This window comes from Apium graveolens, chromosome 10 (genome assembly GCF_009905375.1).
Source record: "Apium graveolens cultivar Ventura chromosome 10, ASM990537v1, whole genome shotgun sequence".
Classification (NCBI taxonomy): domain Eukaryota; kingdom Viridiplantae; phylum Streptophyta; class Magnoliopsida; order Apiales; family Apiaceae; genus Apium; species Apium graveolens.
In genome coordinates this window covers 150,128,365-150,134,364 of record NC_133656.1, presented here as the reverse complement: position 1 = coordinate 150,134,364, position 6,000 = coordinate 150,128,365, and the positions used below count along the sequence as shown (strand labels likewise).

The 6,000-nt window shown below is 31.4% G+C and overlaps 1 long non-coding RNA gene across 2 annotated transcripts; it reads right to left on the bottom strand.

The window, feature by feature from the left end:
• Nucleotides 1-385: 385 nt before the first annotated feature.
• LOC141689052 (uncharacterized) lies at nucleotides 386-2,073 on the bottom strand. Of its 2 annotated transcripts, XR_012562241.1 has the most exons (4): nucleotides 1,790-2,069; nucleotides 1,587-1,620; nucleotides 1,032-1,450; nucleotides 386-698 (listed from the first exon to the last, which is right to left on the bottom strand). It is a non-coding gene; the product is annotated as an uncharacterized LOC141689052 (long non-coding RNA). The 2 variants fall into 2 exon arrangements; XR_012562240.1 differs by lacking the exon at nucleotides 386-698 and having other exon boundaries at nucleotides 753-1,450; nucleotides 1,790-2,073.
• Nucleotides 2,074-6,000: the final 3,927 nt, after the last annotated feature.

The following is a 6,000-nucleotide window of genomic DNA, read 5'->3' as shown; positions in this document are numbered from 1 at the left end:
ATATTCCAAAATTTCCCAAAAATTGTAAATAATGCAAAAATACAAAGAAGTGGTATAAATAAAAGTCCTATAATTTTATAAAAATAAAAATGTGAATTTTGTGGGGTTTTTAACACCCAATGAGGCCCGAAAAAGTCATTTTTCACAAAACGAGAAAATTTATAAAATAACTAGATGTTCAGAATAATGCGATGATAAAAGCCGTTTGATGAAAAATAAGGCATGTTATTTTATTTGAAATATCTGCTTTAAAATCATGATTCGGGTCGTAAAACGTTTGAAATGAAAGTTATAAATGAAAAATAAAATACCTGAAAAATATCTTAAAAATACCAGGACGATACAGAATGGACGTAACACGTAGCAATTAGGGTTTGACAGTTAATTCCATATAAATGACACATTATCACACATAATTTATTATAAATATGATATAATAATTTTCCAGACGTTACACTTGCTCTAGAAATATGACACAAGCATCAATCAGAATATACCGATCAAAATTTCCAACAAGCATGCAATTCATTCCTATTTCTCTTAGGCCACCAAAGTGGTAGAACACGTAAAGGGAAGCCATCAGCTCTTTGCTATTTCACAAAAATGTTCCATCTTTCATTTTACAGAATCTTCCATGCTCTTTCCTGCCCCTTCTAACCTTCCTGATCTTTTTCGGGGTTCTTTTGATCTTATTCTACCTGTAGCAAGGCCACATACAACAATCAAACACAAACAGGTAGCAACAAAGAACGTGAAGATTATAACACAAACAGGCTTCTCACTTAATTCATCGTGACACTGCTTAAAAAAAGTATAGTTGTATACATTTCAGAACGATACATGTTCATTTCTGTATAAACAAACAGAAAAACACATAAAACATTTATTAAATTGTGACAATTCCCACGACTCTATATACGCAAACTAGGCTCAGAAAAACCAGAGGTAAAATTCCCCAGCCCCGTTAATAATAAATCTGATTCCACTAATTAAGCTCAACAACATCAGATTCACAACCAAATAATCCAAACCTAATTAGTACTCATCTTCACTATCACGTGTCTCATCATGATTCTCTTCATCCAGCTCTTCCTCATCATAGTGTCCATCCGGACCATTTCTGTCACTTCCGGAGTCTGTATCAGTGTCCTCAGCTACCTCTTCATGTGCCTCACCATTTTCCTTGACACCATCTGCCTGCATTTATCCATTAACTGAAATATGCCCCAAACTCTAACCTGGAAAGAGAATTCAAAAATCTAACATGCAAGTCAAACTCTATATCCAGTGGCACCGCGCCTTTGCTTAGTATGTATCTCTGAAAGTGAATAAGGAATCTATCAAGCTTTCTCTTTGAGGAACCTCGATCAAAATAATTTCCACATGTTTCGAGAAGCGTTATAACCATTCTGATACGGAAACAATCTTCTGGAGGATCTAATACATCTTCCTACAAATATCAATAATGATAAAAAAGCATTCAACAAAGAAAATAAATAAAACTAAAAAAACAAAAATATGTATATGCAGTTTATGGATCAAACAAGTTAATATGCTAATGAACTAAGGGAGGAAGAAGAGGTTACTCTGAGGAAGGAAGGAGGGAGGTTCTTTAAATGCCTGCATAGACACACATAGAGAGTAAGAAATACAGAGAGAGCGAGACAGAGCGTTTGAGAGCTACAGAGATATAGTGAAAAAAGAGATTGTGAGATATAGAGAGATACACAGACAAGCAATAAAATATAAATCAACAAAATACACATAAAAACAAGAACAAAAAATCAACCTGCAATTTTTGAACCCTAATTTTTCAAAACCTAATTGACCCCTAATTTCTCTAACCCTTTCAACTTTGCTTGAACCCGTTGCTCCTTGAACCCGTTGCTCTTTCAACCCAATGAACCCTAATTTGCTTACACTGATTTTGTCGCTATCTGAAAATAGTGCCCGTGAGATGTAACAAAATGAGTGTATATTTCCCCAAATCTATCTCCTGTATAATTTTGTTTGAAATTTTCGAACTCCTGCTATGTATTTTTGTTAGCCGCCCAACACAAATATTACCGGCTCAACCCTTACCCAATTGTGTTTGTAGCCAAGTTCATATGACAATTCATTTTCATTTTTCAATTTAATCATATTTACAATATTTTTTATTACACACATTATAATTACTATAATTAATTTTTTAAGAGTTTAATTATATATTTTTTAATATTTTAAGAATATTACATGTTTTTATTTTCTATAACAGTATATATGAGTAATTACATTAATCAAATTTAATTTATACTAATTTAGTAAAAATGTATACATTATGAATTCAAATAAATCTTATATTATTTTATAAAAATATAAATATTTTATGTATTTCATATATTTCTAATTTCAAAGAAAATTATATATATTATTTTTTTCAAGATTTCGAAGATTAATTTAATTTTGGATTCGATAAGAAAATGATATTTATAAAAATTGAATAAATCGACATACATTAACTTTCTAAGAAAAATTCATAAATTATTTCATTCAAGTCAGTTAGTTTTAAAAATAAATATTATTTTAAAATGAGTTAGTTTTAACGAATTAATTTATCATGAGTTAAAATTAAAATTTGCTTTTTTCACAGTCTATAGTAACATAATCTAACGTGTTGGTGTGTGTAACACCTTTAAGCTACAGCAACACACGTTTAGTTCTACAGTAACACCCATAAGTGTGATGTTGTGTTAGGTCCAAAATTTCATACATATTGTAACATCAGCTAAAGCAACACCCATGCTTAAATGTTCAGATAGGTCATCTATGGCGTAGTGAATCTTGAGGGACTATATGGAATATTGAAGACCTATGAGCTTGAAATGGAACAAGTTGAGCTTATAGAGAAAGGAAGGAAGAAAGGTGGGTCTGTGGCATTGGTAGCTGAGCAAGAGAGATTGGTGGATATGAAGGTTGAGGCCGTTAAAACTGAACCAAACACTAATATTTGTGAAGGCAGATCTTACATGAGCAAGGGAAAAAGGTTAATGGCTGAAGATGAAGACCGTCTAAGCCAAGATGACATGGATGAAGTTGATGAACAATAATCCTAACCAGGACCTTTTTCCAGCGCTCTATCTCTTTTTTAATCCGCTCTTGTTCAATCTTATCAATTGTATCATTTTTCTCCATCCGCACTTCTAACTCAATCCAAGCGCTCATATTTACTAGATGACCATTACTGCTTTCATGAGATCTTAACTTAGCAGCAAGATTGTGCCAATCATCAATTCCATCTTCTGCAAAATTTGTCTTGGCCACATCATGTTTAAATAACATACAACAAAAACAAAAGATTTTGTTTGTTGAGAGTGAATAAACAAGCCACTTCCTATCTTGTTTGTCTCCATTAGGTAGAATCCGAGTGTAATGCACCGAAGAAAAATGTCTATTTCTTGAATCTTTTGGAAAATGTTCTAAAATTATTCTGATAGGTCCTTTTCTTACCAATGAATCTCGTAGCCACTAATCAATTTTCTTCCACGTACCAGGATCATAATTGATACTAACATCTGAAATTTCTTTCTCAGTCTCTTCTACATTATTCTCGACAAGCCCATCTTTTAAATTTTGAGTTTCTGGCTCCTCAGTTTCAGTCTCCTGCTCAAATTCAGTATATGTAGCTTCATTCTCCTATTCTTTTCTAATATCTGTATTCTCAATAGGAACCCCAATATCACCACTATTAGTTGTTTTTCCCAAAAAACTTATCAAGAGAGCCCATTTGCAATTTCTCTGCTTCCGCCGCTTTCAATTTCTTTTGCCTTTTTCGATGCCCCAATAACTGGTTACGCTTCATTTTCAAATTATCTAGTCATCAAACAAAATAATGCAATTAATTTTAGTCACCAATCCCAAATCAGTAAATCACAAAAGACATACTACTTTTTACAAAAACAAATCTCAATTATTCTCTAATTATTCACATCAAATCCTTAAATTGAAAAATAATAATAAACAAATAGTAAATTACAATATTATTAAAAAAGTAATTAGAATAGAAATCTTTAAACCATACATGTGTTATAATTGTTGAATTGCAAAGCACAGATGATCTGATCTTCACGATGAGTCGATGACTTCCAGTGTTTTGATAATTGATATTCAGAATGAACAGAGAACAATCTGTGTTCTGTATTTTATTCGGTAGCTAAGCAGAGGGAAAGAGAGGATTTTGTACTTTTGTTATATGACTTCATCTGGCCATCTGGGGTAATGGGTATAGACGCGCATAGTCCAAAAACTCAATTTCTCCAAACCTTTCACATTTTTACTTTGTTTTATTAAACTATATTTTTAAAGTAAATTAAAGTAAATTATATTTTAATTTTAAAATAAAGTTATCACAAAGATAATAATATATTTTAAAATTTTAATATGTCCCCCAATCACATATATGTTAATGTATTCTAATTATAATTTATATTTTAAAATATAAAAAATATAAAAAATAAATAATATAAAAAATAAATAAACCTATATACATATGTTATTGAAATATTTTGGTGCCCCTGTGCGCGGTGGTGCCCTATGCGGCCGTCTTGGTCGCCTTACTCAAGGGTCGGCCCTGATGAACATCTAGCCTTTCTGTCTAGAAGATTTGCAAAGCTCAAAATCAAGAAAAATGTTGGAGCTGCAAAGTCTAACGAAAACGTTGTTGATAAAACCAAATTCAAATGTTTCAAGTGTGGGATGAGTGGTCATTTTACAAAAAAGTGTAGAAAGCCAAATTCTAAAAAGAAAAGATTTGATCCTATTGACTATAAAAAGAAATATTTTGAGTTGCTCAAACAGAAAGAGAAGGCTTTCATAACTCAAGAAAATGACTCGGCAACTGATGAAGATGGTGAAGATGAAGACATGAACTATGTCAACCTTCCTCTCATGGTCAAGTCAGATGAAACAAAGGCTAACTCATCTAGAAATCAGGTAATCACTACTAATCTTGCACAAATTTTTAAAGATGAATGCAATGATTTTATAAATGATATGTATACTGGATTGTATCGCTTACGTGTCACACTTAAATCACTCACAAAAAAGAATACTAGAATTAAAGAGAATAATATTTTTTTAAGTGATAGAAATGCTATGTTAGAAAATCAATTCATTGAGTTTGAGAAATTGAAAATTCAGTATAAAATTTCTAAAGATGAGTTAACAAAATCTTTGAAGAAAGAGGAAATTCTGAGAAAACAGTTTAAACGAGAGCAAGAAGTAATTGAAGCCTGAAAATCTTCTAGGAGTGTTAATGCACAGATTTCCAAAGTTCAAGGGATTTAAATATTTAGTGAAGAAGCCTAGAATAAAGACAAGAAGAAAGCAAACCAAGAGTTAGTTGATGGTCTGTCAACGAATGTTGATTTAACGGATGATGATTTTTTTTATTATTATAAGTGAATTTCTTAAAAAGAAAGGAATAAAATTTAATATTTTATTCTAGTTTAAATAGTTTTCAAAATTTTATAGTTAAGTACCGGGTTATTGTGTTGTCGATGTAGAATATCCTTTCAAAACTAAAGTTCATATATTGTTTCTAAAATTTGGATCTATTGGTTATACGATTATAAGTGTTATGTGAGTAAGTAGTATGTGTGAATTTGATTGTATGATTAGTTGGGGTAATTTATGAATGATATGTAAGTATATGTGAATTTTCTGTAAAGAAATTCTTCCAGAGGGAAATAAAGATGTAAGGAAGTTAAAGTACAAAGCTGCAAGGTATGTGGTATATGAGGGAACTCTCTACAAAAGGGGCTTCAATAAACCACTTTTAAGGTGTATATCAGAAAAGCAATGTGAATAAATCATTGGAGAGATTCATGAAGGGATCTATGGAAACCATTCAGGAGGAGCTTCATTGGCTCACAAGATACTACATCAAGGAGACTATTGGCCTAGTTTACAAAAGAATTGTTACCTCTATACAAGGTCTATGATCACTGTCAAATGTATGCT